Source organism: Pristiophorus japonicus, chromosome 23, assembly GCF_044704955.1.
Source record: "Pristiophorus japonicus isolate sPriJap1 chromosome 23, sPriJap1.hap1, whole genome shotgun sequence".
In the NCBI taxonomy this organism is placed as follows: domain Eukaryota; kingdom Metazoa; phylum Chordata; class Chondrichthyes; family Pristiophoridae; genus Pristiophorus; species Pristiophorus japonicus.
The window spans coordinates 41,036,406-41,055,615 of NC_091999.1; the positions used below are offsets into that span (position 1 = coordinate 41,036,406).

Genomic DNA, 19,210 nt, shown 5'->3' on the forward strand with positions numbered 1-19,210 from the left:
GGTCCATAATTACCCGTTTTCTCTCCCCTACTTTGTTAAAAAGTGTTATTACATTAGCTACCCTCCAGTACATAGGAATTGATCCAAAGTCGATAGAATGTTGGAAAATGATCACCAATGCACCCACTATTTCGAGGGCCACTTCCTTAAGTACTCCAGGATGCAGACTATCAGGCCCCGGGTACTTATCGGCCTTCAACACCATCAATTTCCCCAACACAATTTCCCGCCTAATAACCTTCTCACTAGACCCTCGTTCCCCCAGTATTTCATGAAGGTTATTTGTGTCTTCCTTCTTGAAGACAGAACGAAAGCATTTGTTCAACTGTTCTTTGTTCCCCATTATAAATTCACCTGAATCTGACTGCAAGGGATCAACGTTTGTCTTAACTAATTTTTTTCTCTTCACCTATCGATAGAAGCTTTTGCAATCAGTTTTCAGTTCTGACTGAAAACCCCTCGTTCTAATTCTAGTCTCCCCTATCAGTGGAAACATCCTCTCTCCATCCACTTTGTCAAGCCCCCCATAATCTTATACGTTTCGATAAGATCACCTCTTATTCTTCTGAACTCCAATGAGTAGAGGCCCAAACTACTCAACCTTTCCTGATAATCAACCCCTCATCTCCGGAATCAACCTTGTGAACCTTCTCTGAACTGCCTCCAAAGCAAGTTCATCCGGTCGTAAATATGGAAACCAAAACTGCACACAACATTCCAGGTGTGGCCTCACCAATACCGTGTACAACTGCAGCAAGACTTCCCTACTTTTATACTCTATTCCCTTTGTGACAAAGACCATGATTCGATTGCCTTCCTGATCACTTGCTCTACCTGCATACTAATCTTTTGCGTTTCTTGCACAAGTGCCCCCAGGTCCCGCTGTACTGCAGCACTTTGCAATTTTTCTTCATTGAAATAATAACTTGATCTTTGATTTTTTTTCTGCCAAACTAGAACTAAAGGGCAAAATCTTATAATAAGGGGCAGCCCATTTAAAACTGAGATGAGGAGGAATTTCTGCCCTCAGATGGCTGTAAATCCGAGGAATTCGCTACCTCAGAGAGCTGTGGAAGCCGGGACATTGAATAACTTTAAGACAGAAATACACAGTTTCTTAAACGATAAGTGATAAGGGGTTATGGGGAGTGGACAGGGAAGTGGACCTCAGTCCATGATCGGATCAGCCATGATCTTATTGAATGGTGGAGCAGGCTCGAGGGGCCGTAAGAACATAAGAAATAGAAGCAGGAGCAGTCTATTTGGCCCCTCGAGCCCGCTCCGCCATTTAATAAGATCATGGCTGATCTGCTGCTGGGCTCAGCTCCACTTCCCTGCCCGCTCCCCATAACCCTTCACCCACTTATCATTCAAAAATATATCTCACTCCACCTTAAATATATTAATTCGTAGCAGGGTATTTAGAAAATCATAATTGCAATCAAGCAGCATAAGCATGGTTTTATGAAAGGGAAATCGTGTTTGATAAATTTATTAGATTTATTTGAGATATAACGAGCAGGGTGGATGAAGGGGAGCTGGTAGATGGAGTATATTTGGATTTCCAAAAGGCATTCGATAAGGTGCCACATAAATGTTACTACGCAAGATAAGAGGTCATGGTTTTGGGGGTAATAATGATGGAGGATTTGCTAACAAACAGAAAACAGGTTTGGGATAAAATGGGCATTTTCAGATTGGCAACTGTAATTAGTGAGGTCCCACAGGGACCAATGCTGGGGCCGCAAATATTTGCAATCTATATTAATGACTTGGATTAAATGACAGTGTAATGTTGCCAACTTTGCTGATTATACAAAGATGGGTGGGAATGCAAGTTGTGAAGAGGACACAAAGAGTATGCTAAGGAATGTAGACAAGCTCAGTGAGTGGACAAAAAAATGGCAGCAGGCGGATAATGTGGGAAAATGTGAGGATATCAACTTAGGTAGGAAGAAAAGAAAAGGAAAATACTGTTTAAATGGAGAGCGACTGCAGAATGCTGCGCAACAGAGGGTCTTGGTGTCCTTGTACATGGAACACAAACAGTTAGCATGTAGGTACAGCAAGTAATCAGGAAGGCAAATGGAATGTTGAGCTTTATTGTAAGGGGGATGGAGTATAAAAGTAGGGTAGTCCTGCTCCAACCACACCTGGAGTATTGCTTACAGTTGTCGTCTCCTTATTTAAGAAAGTACATACTTGCATTGGAGGCAGTTCAGAGAAGGTTCATGAGGTTAATTCCTGAAATGAAAGTATTGCCTTATGAGGAAATTTTGACCAGTTGGGCCTGTACTCATTGGTGTTTAGAAGAACATGAGGTGATCTTATTGGTGGATATACGATTCTGAGGGGGCTTGACAGGGCAGATGCTGAGAGGATATTTCCCCTCGTTGGGGAATCAAGAACTAGGGGGCACAGTTTCAGAATAAGGGGTCACCCATTTATCACGGAGATGAGGAGGAATTTATTCTATCAGAGGGTCGTGGATCTGAGGAATTCTCTACCTCAGAAAGCTGTAGAAGCTGGGTCATTGAATACATTCAAGGCTGAGACAGAGGGATTCTTGAACTACAGAGGAGTCAAGGGTTAGGGCTACAGGCAGGAAAGTAGAGTTGAGGCCAATATCAGATCATCCATAAGCTGATTGAATGGCGGCGCAGGCTTGAGGGGCCGAATGGCCCACTCCTGCTCCTAGTTCTTATGTTTTTATATAGCAAACACCTTGTGTGTGTTTTTTTTGTTTCCTCTCAACAAACTGAGAGCTGTTAAACTGAGTACACATTACGACCCTGAGGCTACCCATCCGGCGGTGCTGTGAGGTCACGGTTCCAGGCTCTGTCTGACACAATCAGTGGGCCATGTGAAAGCTGAATGGAAAATACTGCAGAAAAAACAATCCTTAACATTAAAAACTGTGAGCAATTGGCACAGGGCAACACAAGTGTGAATTAGTAACATTTAACACACAGAGTGCCACTAAGTAATGCAAAGTGCAGTGAACTGCTCACCTTCAGTCCTGTCCCTCAATCCCGGTCCATCTCTAGGATTTTGTTACAAGATTCACCCCATCCTCTCAACACAAATATTACCGTCACAATACCAGATCACTAGGACATTGCCCACTGCTGTTGATAGCTGATAACAAGAATAAATGTGGTCCTAAGTAAAAAAAAAATAAATGCATTCTCTCACACACGCAAATATATATCATGACGATTATCAGGATCTATCTATCATCTGTCTCTCCATCTTACAGAGACAGGGTCTAGTGTAATATAAACAGAGACATCTTCTAGTGCAGTAATAACTGAGACAGGGTCTAGTGTAATATAAACAGAGACAGGGTCTAGAATAATATAAAGAGACAGTGTCTAGAATAATATAAAGAGACAGGGCCTAGTGTAATATAAACAAAGACAGGGCCTTGTGTAATATAACAAGAGATACGATATAGTGTAGTAATAACTGAGACAGATATTTCTATATAATAAATATCATTTTGCTGTAATCACTGAGGTACTGCCTAATGTAATCTTTTTTATTTCTTCGTCATGGGGTCTGGATTTCACTGGCAAGGCTAGAATTTATTGCCCATCTCGACTTGCCCTGGAGAAGGTGGTGGTGAGCAGCCTTCTTGAACCGCTGCAGTGCGTGCGGTGAAAGTACTCAGTGCTGACTTTGTTCTAGCGGTTTGATGCAACTGAGTGGCTTGCTAGGTCATTCCAGAGGGCAGTTAAGAGACCTTTACTGTGGGTCACATATATGTCAGACCGGGTAAGGATGGCGGATTTCATTCCCTAAAGGACAATCCGGTAGTTTCATGGTCAGCATAACTCATATTAGCTTATGATTCCAATTTTATATTCAGTTAACTGAATTTAAATTCACCCAGCTGTTGTGGCTGGATTTGAAATCACGTCTGTGGATTATTCATCTAGATCTGTGGATTAGTCCAGTATCATAACCACTATGCTACCGCACACTGTATAAACAGAGTCATGTTATAGTGCAGTAATAACTGAGACAGGTTTTCTTGTAAGATAAACAGAGAGAGAGAGTTTTTAGTGTAATGTAAACAGAGACAGGGTATAGTGCAATGTAAACGTCTATGATTCTATCACCACCTCTCATCATATTAATCACCTCAGTAAATGTAACTAAGACGCAGCATTGCATATTATAAGAAGATGCATGGTCCAGTGCAGTAATAACTAGGACAAGGTCGAGTGCAATATGAACAGGGGCAGGTTGTACTGCAAATGATTTCACACATGGTCTAGGGCAGTAATAACTGAGACAGGGGCCAGTGTAATTGAAACAGAGACAGAGTCTAGTGTAATATAAACAGAGACAATGTGTTGTGTAATATAAACAGTGATAGGGTCTAGTATCATATAAACAGAGACAGGGTCTAGTGTAATATAAACAGTGTCAGGGCCGAGTGTAAAATAAACCGAGACAGGGTCTAGTGTAATATAAACAGTGTCAGGGGCGAGTGTAAAATAAACCGAGATAGGGTCGAGTGTAATATAAACAGTGTCAGGGCCTAGTGTAATATAAACAGTGTCAGGGCCGAGTGTAAAATAAACCGAGACAGAAAGACTGGATCAACTGGGCTTGTATTCACTGGAGTTCAGAAAAATGAGAGGGGACCTCATAGAAACATTTAGAATTCTGACTGGGTTAGACAGGTTAGATGCAGGAAGAATGTTCCCAAAGTTGGGGAATTCCAGAACCAGAGCTCACAGTCTAAGGATAAGGGGTAAGCCATTTAGGACCGAGATGCGGAGGAACTATTTCACCCAGACAGTGGTGGACCTGTGGAATTCTCTACCACAGAAAGTTGTTGAGGCCAATGCACTAAATATATTCAAAAAGGAGTTAGATGAGGTCCTTACTACTAGGGCGATCAAGGGGTATGGCGAGAAAGCAGGAATGGGGTACTGAAGTTGAATGTTCAGCCATGAACTCATTGAATGGCGGTGCAGGCTAGAAGGGCCGAATGGCCTACTCCTGCACCTATTTTCTATGTTTCTATGTTTCTAGTGTAAAACAAACAGAGACAGGGTCTAGTGTATTATAAACAGAGACAGGGTCTAGTGGAATATAAACAGAGTCAAGGTCTAGAGTATTAAACCAGAGACAGGGTCTAGTGGAATATAAACAGAGACAGGGTCTAATGTGAAGTAAACGTCTATGATTCTATCACCATGTTTCAGCATTTTAATCACCTCTATTAAATCAACCTTTAACCTTCCCTGCTCAATCGCAATTTCTCTAGTCTCTGCATAACTGAAATACCTTATTCCTGGTAGAAATACATTCGAGGTTGACTTGCTTCCACTCTAAAAGTGAGTTCGCGGGTGACTGGAGAGTCCGATGAGGGACCTACAGTCTCTGTCGCAGGTGGTCAGACAGTGGTTGAAGGAAAGGGTGGGTAAGGAGTCTGGTTTGCCGCATGGTCTTTCTGCTTGGTTTCTACATGCTCTCAGCGATGAGACTCGAGGTGCTCAGCGCCCTCCCGAATGCTCTTCCTCCACTTAGAGTGGCCTTTGGCCAGAGAGTTCTAGGTGCAGGTGGCGATGTTGCACTTTATCAAGGAGGCCTTTTGGGTGTCCTTGAAATGTTTCCTCTGCTCGCTTGCCGTGTCGAAGCTCCATGTAGGAACCACTGTGTTATGTCCCTCAACCCTCCCGAGAGCTCCGCGCTATTCCAATATTTGACTCTTGAGCATCCGTGATTTTAATCACCCCACCATCGCCGTGCCTTCAGCTGCCAAGGCCCTAACCTCTGGAATTCCCTCCCGAACACTCTCCACCTGTCTTCCCTTCTTTAAGACGCTCCGTAAAACCGACCTCTTTTACCAAGCTTTTGATCACCTGTCCCAATATCTCATTTTGTGGCTCGGTGCCACAATTTGTTTGATAACGCTCCTGTGAAGAAATTTTAGGGCATGAAGTTGCCTCAATTCTGAAGTGAATGGACAGGTTAGATGCGGGTAGAATGTTCCAGATGTTGGGGAAGTCCAGAACCAGGGGACAAAGTCTTAGGATTAGGAGTAGGACATTTAGGACTGAGATGAGGAGAAATTTCTTCACTCAGAGAGTTGTTAACCTGTGGAATTCCCTGCCGCAGAGAGTTGTTGATACCAGTTCATTGGATATATTCAAGAGGGGGTTAGATATGGCCCTTACGGCTAAGGGGATCAAGAGATATGGAGAGAAAGCAGGAAAGGGGTACTGAGGTGAACGATCAGCCATGATCTTATTGAATGGTGGTGCAGGCTCTAAGGGCCGAAAGGCCTACTCCTGCACCTATTTTCTATGTTTCTATGTTTAATCTGTTCTGCACCGTTTTCAAGGCCGTGACATATTTCCTAAAGTCTGGACTGAAATTAATTCAATCTCTATTGTTCCGTTAGATTAATTATAAGGATTCTTGATCTCTTAAAATCGGACTGAGCAGTAAACTGAGTATTAGTAATTATTAATTGATAAAGACGATATAACTTGTTCTGACAATGCAGATGGTGACTTGTCTGCTCAGCAACAGCAGCCTCTGCATGTTTCCTGTTTCAATAAGCTCACTCTCGCCACCTGCTGATCATGTACAACTACTGCAGGCGCCAGAGTTTTTTAAACATGTTTATTCATTTCCACATACAACAACTTGCATTTTCCCAGTGACGTTCGCTCAGAGGAGTTTCTCAGAGCAAACCACAAGAGGGTCAAGAGATGAGGGGGAGTTAAGGGAGAAAGGACACAATTCGTGTTATCAATTCTGAGGAGGTTTTCATGGGAAGGTGTGAAGTTATATAAGAACATAAGAATTAGGAGCAGGAGTTGGCCATATGGCCCCTCGAGCCTGCTCCGCCATTCAATAAGATCATGGTTCATCATCGACCTCAACTCCACTTTGCTGCATTATCCCCATATCCCTTGATTCTCCTACAGTCCAAAAATCTATCGATCTCAGCCTTGAATATACACAACGACTCAGCATCCACAGTCCTTTGGATTGAGAATTTCAAAGACTCACAACTCTCTGAGTGAAGAAATTCATCCTCTTCTCTGTCTTAAATGGCCAACCCCTTATCCTGAAACAATGCCCTCTCGTTCTATACTCTCCAGCCAGAGGAAACAACCTCTCCACATCTACCCTGTCAATACTCTTCAGAATATTGTACCTTTCAATGAGAGCATCTCTCATTCTTCTACACTGCAGAGAGCATAGGCCCATTCTATACAATCTCTCATCATAAAACTTGTTTCTCATCCCAGGATTCAATCTAGTGAACTTCCGTTGCACGACCAGTAAGGCAATTATATCTTTCCTTAGATAATGAGACACAAACGGCCCAATGCTCCAGGACTCTGAAGTGCAGGTCCAAAGATCCCTGAAGGTAGCAGGACAGGTCGATAAGGTGGTTAAAAAGGTTGATGGAATACGTGCCTTTATTAGTCGTGGCATAGAATATAAGAGCAGAGAGGTTATGCATTAAATCCATAAAACACTAGTAAGGCTACTTAGTAAGGCATTCAGTTCTGGTCACCAAATTACAGGAAAGATGTGATTGCACTAGAGAGGGTATAGAGGAGATGAACGAGGATGTCTCCTGGACTGGAGAATGTTACCTATGGGGAGAGATTGGATAGGCTGGAGTGTTTTCTTTGGAACAGAGCAGGCTGAGGGGAGATTTAATTGACATGTTCCAGATTATATAGGGCCTAGATAGAGTGGATAGGAAGGAGCTATTTCGCTCAGCAGAGTAGTCAATAACCAGAGAGAATAGATGTAAAGTAATTAGTAGAAGGCTTATAAGGGATCGGGGAGAAATACTTTTCATCCAGAAGGTGGTAGGAGTATGGAGCTCAGTGCCTGAAAGGGAGGTGCAGGCAGAAACCCTCATCTCATTGAAAAATATCTGGATATGCACGTGAGGTGCCGTAACCTACAGGGCTATGGATCAAGAGCTGGAAAGTGCGATTAGGCCGGATGGCTGTTTCTCGGGAGGCAGAGACACGATGGCTGCAATTCTCGTCCTCTGTGTTGTAAACATCTATGATTCTGTCACAACCTTTCGTCATTTTAATCACCTTTATTATATCATCCTTCAACCTTCTCTGATCAATCCCAGTTTCCCTAGTCTCTGCATAACTGAAATACCTCATTCATGTCAGAATTCTAGTTCATCTCTTCTGCACCATCTTAAGGCCTTGACATACTTCCCAAAGTCTGGATTGAAATTAATTCAATCTCTATTGTTCAGCCAGATTCATTCTAAGTATTCATGTTCTCTTAATATTGGACTGGGCAATAATCTCAGTATTAGAATTATTGATTGATAACAATTATATAACTTGTTCTAAGAATGCAGATTGTGACTTATCTGCTCAGCAACAGCAGCCTCTGCATGAATAATGTTTCAATAAACTCACTGTCCCCATCTGCTGGTGATAAACATCTACTGCAGGCGCCACAGTTTTTTTTAAACATAATTATTTAATTCCACACACAACAACTTGCATTTTCCCAGTGACGTTCGCCCAGAGGAGTTTCTCAGAGCAAACCACAAGAGAGCCAAGAGATCAGGGGGAGTTAAGGGAGAAAGGACACAATTCGTGTAGTCAATTCTAATGGGGTTTTCATGGGAGGGTGTGAAGTTATATGGAACATAAGATTTAGGAGCAGTATTAGGCCATACGGCCCCACGAGCCTGCTGCACCATTCAATAAGATCATGTCTGATCATCAACCTCAACTTCACCTTGCTGCATTATCCCCATATCCCTTGATTCTCCTACAGTCCAAAAATCTATCTATCTCAGCCTTGAATATACTCAACGACTCAGCATCCACAGTCCTTTGGATTGAGAATTTCAAAGATTCACAACGCTCTGAGTGATGAAATTCATCCTATTCTCTGTCTTAAATGACCGACCCCTTATCCTGAAACTATGCCCTCTAGATGTAGACTCTCCAGCCAGGGGAAACAACCTCTCAGCATCTAAACTTTCAATCCCCTTCGGAATCCTGCATCTTTCAATGAGAGCACCACTCATTCTTTTAAACTGCAGAGAGCAGAGGCCCATTCTATACAATCTCTCATCATAAGACAGCTCTCTCATCCATGGATTTAATCTAGTGACCCTCAGTTGCACCACCACCAAGGCAAGTATATCCTTCCTTAGATAAGGAGACCCAAACTGCCCCATTATTCCAGGACCTTGGAGTACAGGTTCACAGATTCCTGAGAGTAGCAGGCCAGACAGATAAGGTGTTTTAAAAAGGAATACAGAATACTTGCCTTTAGTGGTCATGGCATAGAATATAAGAGCAGCGTGGTTAGGCATTAACACTATAAAACACTAGTTCGGCCACAGTGTGCAGTTCTGGTCACCACATTACAGGAAATATGTGATTGTACTATAGAGGGTACAGAGGAGATTGAAGATGATGTTGCCAGGACTGGAGAATTTTAGCCATGAGGAAAGATTGGACAGGTTGGAGTTGTTTAGTTTGGAACAGAAGAGGCTGAGAGGAGATTTAATTGACGTGTACAAGATTATTGTGGTAGGTTAATTAGTGGAAAAAGGTCCTAAAAGACAGAATGAATCTACACTTGGAAGGCAAGGATTAATAAGGGACAATCAGCACGGATTTCATAAGGGAAGATCGAACCTTTTGGTTACCTGCTCAAAAAATGCAATCAGATTCCACATGGTAGACTGGTCATGAAGTATAAAAAGCATGACAATTCAGGGCAAAGTGGCAAGTTGTATGCAAAATTGGCTTGGAGGTAGGAAGCAAAGGGTAATGATTGATGCATTTTTTTTGACTGGAAAGCTGTTTCCAGTGGGTTTCCGCTGGGCTCAGAACTTGGTCCCTTGCTTTTTGTGGTATATATTTGTTATATATGTGAACTTGTATTTACTCTGTACAGCCACCAGAGGGATCATTCCCCGGAGTCCCAAGGGATCCCATAATCCTTTGGGATACAGGTATTTAAGAAGGCACTCTGCAATAAAAGATTAAGGTCACACTTCATTTTGAGCTCACAGTATTCAGTCTGACTCTTACTCCATACACTAAACTGGCGACGAGATACAGTTAGTGCTGCTACAAGTATGATGAACAAAGTCAAGTTGTTTTCGAAATGGAACGTACAGGACAGGGCACACATACCTGCAGCTACACGTCGGCAGATGTCTCAGAGTCTAACATCAAGGCCATTAACACCTTGTGGCACTGCGGGGGTGATCATCGTTTCCATTCATGCCGTTTCAAAGGATAAGCTTGCAAGGGCTGTGGAACAATGGGACACCTCCGACGAGTGTGCAGGTGAGCTGCTCAGCCTGTTAAACCTGCAAACCACCAGGTTACAGAGGAGGATCATGACGAAACAGAGCTTCAGATAGAGGAGGCAGAGGTACATGAGGTATACACATTCACCACGAATTGTCCCCTGATAACGCTGAATGTTGAATTAAATGGACTCGCGGTGTCAAGGGAGCTGGACGCGGGTGCAAGCCAGTCCATTATGGGCAAAAAGACTTTTGAAAGGTTGTGGAGCAACAAGGCCTCAAGGCCAGTCTTAACTCTAATTCGCAGGAAACTAAGAACATACACAAAAGAACTGATTCCTGTAATCGGCAATGCTACCGTAAAGGTCTCTTATGATTGAGCGGTGCACAAACTACTACTCTGGCGATGGTACCACGCTGCTCAGCAGGAGCTGGCTGGGAAAGATAGGCTGGAACTGGGACGACATCCGAGCGCTATCACCCGCTGACGACACTTCCTGTGCCCAGGTCTTAAACACATTTCCTTCGTTGTTCGAACCAGGCATCGGGAAATTCCAAGGAGTAAAAATGCAGATCCACCTAATTCCAGGGGCGCAACCCATCCATCACAAGTCGAGAGAAGTACCGTACATGATGAGAGAAAGGGGAGAGATCGAACTAGACAGGCCACAAAGAGAGGGCATCATTTCATCGATCGAGTTCATTGCGTGGTCCAGTCCTCAAGGGGGATGGCACCGTCAGAATCTATGGTGATTACAAAGTAACTATCAATCGTTTCGCCCTGCAGGACCAATACCACTACCAAAAGCCGACGACCGCTTTGCAATGCTGGCGGCCGGAAAGACGTTCACGAAGCTGGATCTGACTTCAGCCTACATGATGCAGGAACTGGAGGAATCATCGAAGGCCCTCACCTGCATCAACATGCACAAAGGTCTTTTTGTTTGTAACAGATGTCCGTTTGGAATTCGATCAGCGGCGGCAATATTCCAGAGAAACATGGAAAGTTTACTGAAGTCGGTCCCACAAACCATGGTCTTCCAGGACGAAATGTTGGTCACAGGTCGGAACACAGTTGAGCACCTGCAGAACCTGGAGGAGGTTCTTCGTCGACTCAACCACGTGGGGCTCAGGTTAAAAGGCTTGAAGTGAGCGCAATCGAGAATACACCGAGCCCACAGAACGTGACCGAACTGCGGTCGTTTTTGAGACTCTGGAACTACTTTGATAACTTCCTACCGGGTCTCATCACACTGCTAAAACCACTACAGTTCTTCCTACAAAAAGGGGGCGAATGGGTTTGGGGCAAAAGCCAAGAAAATGCCTTCGTAAAAGCGAGAAAATTATTGTGCTCAAACAAATTGCTTGTGTTGTATGATCCATGTAAGCATTTGGTACTAGTATGTGATGCGTCGTCATATGGCATCGGGTGTGTATTGCAACAAGCTAATGATTTCGGGAAACTGCAAACGGTTGCTTATGCATCCAGACGTCTGTCTAAGGCCGAGAGAGGCTACAGGATGATTAAAAAGAAAGCGTTAGCGTGTGTCAATGGTAAAAAAAAAGCATCAAAACATGTCTGGGCTAAAATTCGAATTGGAAACTGCCCATAAGCCACTTATATCCCTGGTTTCCGAGAGTAATGGCATAAATACCAACGCATCGGCCCGCATCCAGAGATGGGCGCTCACGTTGTCCGCATACAATTACGCCATTCGCCACAGACCAGGCACAGAAATCTGTGCCGATGATCTCACTAGGCTGCCGTTGCCCACGACGGGGGTGGATATGATGCAGCCTGCAGATCCAGCCATGGTAATGGAAGCATTTGAGAGTGAGCAATCACCCGTCACTGCCCGGCAGATCAAAACCTGGACAAGCCAGGACCCCTTATTATCTCAAGTCAAAAGCTGTGTGCTTCACGGGAGCTGGTCCAGTGTCCCAGTGGAAATGAAGGAAGAGATAAAGCCGTTCCAGCAGCGCGAAGATGAAATGTCTATACAGGCAGACTGCCTTCTGTGGGGCAATCGAGTAGTGGTCTCTAAGAAGGACAGAGACACCTTCATCAATGACCTTCACAGTGCCTACCCAGGCATCATAATGTTGAAAGCGATAGCCAGATCTCACGTGTGGTGGCCCGGTATCGATGCGGATTTAGAATCCTGAGTTCACAGATGTAATACATGCTCGCAGTTAAGCAATGTACCCAGGGAGGCGCCGCTAAGTTTATGGTCTTGGCCCTCCAAACCGTGGTCTAGGATACACGTCGACTACGCAGGCCTGTTCTTGGTTAAAATGTTCCGTGTGGTTGTAGATGTGTTCTCCAAGTGGATTGAATGTGAGATAATGTCGGCTAGCACGTCCGCCGCCACCACTGAAAGCCTGCGAGCCATGTTTGCCACTCACGGCTTACCCAATGTTCTGGTGAGCGACAGCGGGCCATGTTTTACCAGTGATAAGTTCAAAGAATTAAAGACCCGTAACAGGATCAAACATGTCACATCTGCCCCGTTTAAACCAGCGTCCAATGGTCAGGCAGAGAGAGCAGTGCAAACCATCAAGCAAGGCTTGAAGAGGGTAGCTGAAGGCTCACTGCAGACTCGCCTATCCCGAGTCCTGCTTAGCGACTGCACACGTCCCCACTCACTCACTGGGATCCCACCTGCTGAACTGCTCATGAAAAGAGCACTTAAGACAAGGCTCTCGTTTGTTCACCCTGATCTACATGAAGAGGTAGAGAGCAGGCGTCTTCAACAAAGTGCAAACCATGATAGCGGAAATGTGTCACGCGAGATTGAAGTCAATGATCCTGTATTTGTATTACATTATGGACAAGGTCCCAAGTGGCTTTCCGGAACTGTCGTGGCCAAAGAGGGGAGCAGTGTGTTTCGGGTAAAACTTTCAAATGGACTCATTCACCAGAAACACTTGGACCAAATCAAACTCACATTCACGGACTACCCTGAGCAACCCACCTTGGACCCTATTTTTTTAGATCCCTAACATACACACCAGTGACGACTGACACCACGGTTGACCACGAAGCAGAACCCATCATCCACACCAGCCCTGCAGAGCCCAACACACCAGGCAGCCCAGCAAGGCCAGCTGCACAGAGCCCAGCGAGGGCCCAACAAATGATTCAACAACACCAACTTTCACACCGAGATGATCAACCAGGGCAAAAAGGGACCCAGATCGACTCACATTATAAATAGTTACCCTATTGACTTTGGGCAGGAGTGTTGTTATATTTGTGGACTTGTATTTACACTGTACAACCACCCATAATCCCTTGGGAGCACAGGTATTTAAGAAAGCTTCACAGGTTGGAGAAGCACTCTGGAGACCTGCAATAAAAGATTAAGCTCACACTTTACTTTGAGCTCACAGTGTTCAGTCTGACTCTTTATCCATACACTACACTATCAACGATTTAGATTTGAAAATAGGGAGTATGATTAAGAATTTTGCAGACGACACTAAAATTGTGGTTAATTAGGAACAGGGAAGTCGTGTGCTGCAGGAGGATATCAATCTACTGGTCAGGTGGGCAGAGCAGTGGCAAATGGAATTTATTTCAGAGAAGTGTGAGGTGATGCACTTTGGGAGTGCTAATAAGGAAAGTGTATACACATTAAGCGGTAGGCCACTTAATAGTGTTGATGAACAAAGGGACTATGGAGTGCTTGTCTACAGACCCCTGAAAGTAGCAGGCCAGGTGGATAAGGTGGTCAATAAGACATACGGAATGCTTGCCTTTATTGGCCAAGGCATAGAATATAAGAGCAGGGAGGTTATGCTTAAAGTGTATAATACTTTGGTTAGGCCACAGCTGGAGTACTATGTGCAGTTCTGGTAGCTATGTTATTGGAAGGACGTGATTTCTGATTTCACTGGAGAGGGTGCAGGTGAGATTTACTAGGTTGTTGCCTGGAATGGAGAATCTTAGTTATGAGGACAGATTGGATAGGCTGGATTTGTTCTCATTGGAACAGAGGATGTTGAGTGGAGACCTCATTGAAGTGTACAAAATATTGAGGGGCCTGGACATAGTGGATAGTAAGGGCCTATTTCCATTGGTGGAGCAATCTATTAAGAGGAGGCATACTTTTAAGATGGTTGGTGGAAAGTTTAGAGGGGATTTGAAAGGGGGGTTTCTTTACATAGAGGGTTCTGGGGATCGGGAACACTATGCCTGGAAGAGTGGTGAATGAAGAGAACCTCTCCACTTTTAAGAGCTGGTTGGATGGGCACTTAAAGTGCCGTAATTTGCAGGGTTACAGACCGAGAGCTGATAGTTGGGAGTAAACTGGACGACCTTTTGTTGGACGGAGCAGATATAATGGTAAGTACTGTGGGGAACAGAATACGGCCAGGGTGACCTGTCCGAATAATTTCGATCACCTGGATGGGTCAGAGAGTAATTTTCCCAGATTTGTTCTCCCTAAATTGGCCTAGGATTTTATCTGATTTTTGCCTCTGGTTTTGAGATCACATGGCTCCTGTTGAGGTGGAGTGTAGAATGTTTCAGTATAAGAGGTGTCACAGTTGTGTGGGGCGGACTGGTTGGGCTGGGTGCTCTTTGCCTTTCGATCATTCTTCATAGGTTTATATGTAAACTTTAGGACTGCTGACCAAGGCCTGTGTGGCTCTTTGTCGATCGACGTGGACACGATGGGTCGAAATGGCCTCCATCTGCGCTGTAAATTTCTACGTTTCTATGTTTCTAGTATAAGGGGCCGAGATAGAGTTGCTCGGAAGGAAGTATTTCCCTGAGCAGAGTGGTCAATAACCTGGGAAAATAGATGTAAAGTAATTGGTGGAAGGATTAGAGCGGATGGAAGAGAATTCCTTTTCATCCAGAGGGTGGTGGGGGTCTGGAACTCACTGCCTAAAAGGGAGGTATAGGCAGAAATCCTCATCTCATTGAAAAAGTACCTGCATATGCACTTGAGGTGCCATAACATACAGAGCTATGGACCAATGGAAAGTGTGATTCTGCCGGATCGCTGTATTTCGGCCGGCACGGACATGATGGGCACAAAGACCTCCCTCTGTGTCATAAACATCGATGATTCAGTCACAACTTTTCATCATTTTAATCACCTTTATTAAATCATCCTTTAACCTTCACTGCTCAATTCCAGTTTCCCTCGTCTCTGCATGACTGAAGTACCACATTCCTGGCAGAATTCTAGTAAATCTTTTCTGCACCATCTTCACGGACTTGATATACATCCCAAAGTCTGGTTTGAAATTCATTCAATTTCTATTGTTCTATAAGATTAATGATAAGGATGCATGCTCTCTTAAAATTAGACTGAGCAGTATTCTGAGTATTTGTAATTATTGATTGATAACAATTATATAACTTGTTCCGACCATGCAAACGGTGACGCATCTGCTTAGCAACAGCAGCCTCTCCTGTTTCAATAAGCTCACTGTCGCCACCTGCTGATCATAAACATCTACTGAACATAAGAACATAAGAATTAGGAACAGTCGTAGGCCATCTAGCCCCTCGAGGCTGCTCTACCATTCAACAAGATCATGGCTGATCTGGCCGTGGACTCAGCTCCACTTACCCGCCCGCTCCCCGTAATCCTTAATTACCTTATTGGTTAAAAATCTATCAATCTGAGATTTGAATACATTCAATGAGCTAGCCTCAACTGCTTCCATGGGCAGAGAATTCCACAGATTCATAACCCTCTGGGAGAAGAAATTCCTTCTCAGCTCGGTTTTAAATTGGCTCCCCTGTATTTTGAGGCTGTGCCCCCTAGTTCTAGTCACCCCGACCAGTGGAAACAACCTCTCTGCCTCTATCTTGTCTATCGCTTTCATTATTTTAAATGTTTCTATAAGATCAGCCCTCATCCTTCTGAACTCCAACGAGTAAAGACCCAGTCTACTCAATATATCATCATAAGGTAACCCTCTCATCTCCAGAATCAGCCTAGTGAATCGTCTCTGTACCCCCTCCAAAGCTAGTATATCCTTCCTTAAGTAAGATGACCAAAACTGCACGCAGTGCTCCAGGCCTCACTAATACCCTATACAGTTGCAGCAGGACCTCGCTGCTTTTGTACTCCATCCCTCTCGCAATGAAGGCGAACATTCCATTTGCCTTCCTGATTACCTGCTGCACCTGCAAACTAACTTTTTGGGATTCATGCACAGGGGAGTAACCATGATCAAGAAGGTGGTTTTCCCAGGATGAGGTTAGCCCATTGCACTTCGGGTGTGCTGACGCCTGCGATGTCCCCAAATGCGGGATACTCGACTGCAAAAATTGTGGTAGTGGGGGACTGCGTTCACGCTCTAGCCGCTTCCCTTCGATAGCTCAGTTGGTAGAGCGGCGGACTGTAGTGGAATACTCAGCAAAGTCATCCTTAGGTCGCTGGTTCAATTCTGGCTCGAAGGAGCTAGTGTACTTTTAAAAAACCAAAAAGAGTTTCATGCACAAGGACCCCCAGGTCCCTCTGCACCGCAGCATGTTGTAATTTCTCCCCATTCAAATAATATTCCCTTTACTGTTTTTACTGGTTTTTTTCCAAGGTGGATGACCTCACATTTTCCGACATTATATTCCAGCTGCAAAACCTTAGCCCATTCGCTTAAACTATCTAAGTCTCTTTGCAGCCTCTCTGTGTCCTCTACCCAACTCGCTTTCCCACTAATCTTTGTGTCTTCTGCACATTTTGTTACACTACACTCTGTCCCCTCTTCCAGGTCATCTATGTATATTGTAAACAGCTGTGGTCCCAGCACCGATCCCTGTGGCACACCACTAACCATCGATTTCCAACTCGAAAAGGACCCTATTATCCCGACTCTCTGCTTTCTCGATCCATGCTAATACATTTCCTCTGACTCCACGTGCCTCTATCTTCTGCAGTAACCTTTTGTGTGGCAACTTATCGAATGCCTTTTGGAAATCTAAATACAACACATCCATCGGTACACCTCTATCCACCATGCCCATTATATCCTCAAGGAATTCCAGTAAATTAGTTAAACATGATTTCTCCTTCATGAATCCGTGTTGCGTATGCTTGATTGCACTATTCCTATACTGCAGGCGCCAGCATTTTTTTAAACATGATTATATAATTCCACACACAACAACTTGCATTCTCCCAGTGACGGTCAGCCAGAGGAGTTTCTCAGAGCAAACCATAAGAGAGCCAAGAGATCAGGCGGAGTTAAGCGACAAAGAACACAATTAGCATTCTCAATTCTGAGGAGGTTTTAATGGGAAGTTATATAAGAACATGAGAATTAGGAATAGGAGTAGGCCATACGGCCCCTCGAGCCTGCTCTGCCATTCAATAAGATCATGGTTGATCATCTACCTCAAATCCACTTTGCTGCAATATCCCCATATCCCTTGATTATCCTACAGTCCAAACATCTATCTATCTCAGCCTTGAATATACTCAACAACTCAACATCCACAGGCCTTTGGATTGAGAATTTCAAAGATTCACAACGCTCTGAGTGATGAAATTCATCCTCTTCTCTGTCTTAAATGGCCCACATCTTTTCAAGAAACTATGCGCTCTAGATGTAGACTCTCCAGCCAGGGGATAGAACCTCTCAGCATCCAACATGTCAACCCCCCTCAGAATCATTTAGCTTTCAATGAGATCTGAATTGCTCATTCTGTGTTTCCAGATTTGGATCTTGAGCAACACGGGCAATAAAACACAAGCAAAATAGTGTGGGTGGGCGGGAGCGGGTGATTAATAAACTGCGGGTAGGCCGCACCGCACGATTTATAAAGTTGGAGAACAGCCTCAAGGCCTGAAAGTGAACCAGCGGCCCGGTCTCTGTTCCATCCGACGGCGCCCGTGAGGCTTTTTATTGGTGACAGGCCCGTTACGGACAGCCATCTTGGTGCAGGAAAGAGCAACTGGTTCCCCTCGCAGTGCGGCCATCTTGGTACTGGAACGAAGAGTGGGCAGGGATTTCGGGTACCAGTGACCAGGAGATAAAATCATTGACTCATTGATTTTATTCTCACTCTGCACACAGCGGGTGAAGAACTGAACCTATCCAAAGCAGAGAGAAGGAGAAAACTGGGAGTGCAGGAAAGAAACGTCGGAGATGGTGCAATGGGTTTGGATTTCAGCACAGGGAGGAAGGAGAGTGTGTGGGAGGGGATTTACAGGTTTGGGGGAATAAGAGAGGAATCAATGTTCCATAGAAACGAGAATTGTCTGGTCTGAATTTCTATCCAGTCCTTACAGTGATGTATTTTGAAAACTCCTTTTACAGGGCATTAGAAGGAGAGGATTTGGAGACAGGGAACTCGAACCAACATCGCGTCAAGAGTCACTCGATTAATCAGGACCTGAATATAGTCGGCCTGTGAATGTGGAAGGAAAAATATTTGTGTGTTCTGTCTGTGAGAATCCTGGAACGTCACGTCCTGAACTATTCTGTCCTGGAAACTGAAATAAAAACAGAAAATGCTGATAATCTCAGCAGGTCAGGCAGCATCTTTGGAGAGAAACAGTGTTAACGCTTCAGTTTGATGACTGTTCCTCAGAATGCTCTTCAGAAATGTGTTTACAATAAAATTTATAAACTTTTCCTTCAATCCTAAATTGATCTTTGGTCCAAAATCTATAATTGTGTCTGAAAGATTTCACTGATGCACAACTCCAATTAGAAAGTGCTGATGAGTCCTTGCTGACAATGCTTACTGACTTGTACATTACACACAGCGGCCCCTCCATTATCCACCAGAAAGAAGGGAAATGGGAATTGGTGGAGAATCAATGTCCCAAATGTTGACCCTCCGTCTGGTGCAGCAATCTCCTCGGCAGGGGAATAGAAACATAGAAACATAGAAAATAGGTGCAGGAGTAGGCCATTCGGACCTTCGAGCCTGCA

General features: G+C 44.3%; 2 non-coding genes across 2 annotated transcripts; both read left to right on the top strand.

The window, feature by feature from the left end:
• Nucleotides 1–16,477: 16,477 nt before the first annotated feature.
• On the top strand, nucleotides 16,478–16,646 carry LOC139235741 (U1 spliceosomal RNA). Its single transcript, XR_011588501.1, has one exon. It is a non-coding gene; the product is annotated as a U1 spliceosomal RNA (small nuclear RNA).
• trnay-gua (transfer RNA tyrosine (anticodon GUA)) lies at nucleotides 16,642–16,733 on the top strand. The gene is given in 2 exon segments: nucleotides 16,642–16,678; nucleotides 16,698–16,733. It is a non-coding gene; the product is annotated as a tRNA-Tyr (tRNA).
• Nucleotides 16,734–19,210: the final 2,477 nt, after the last annotated feature.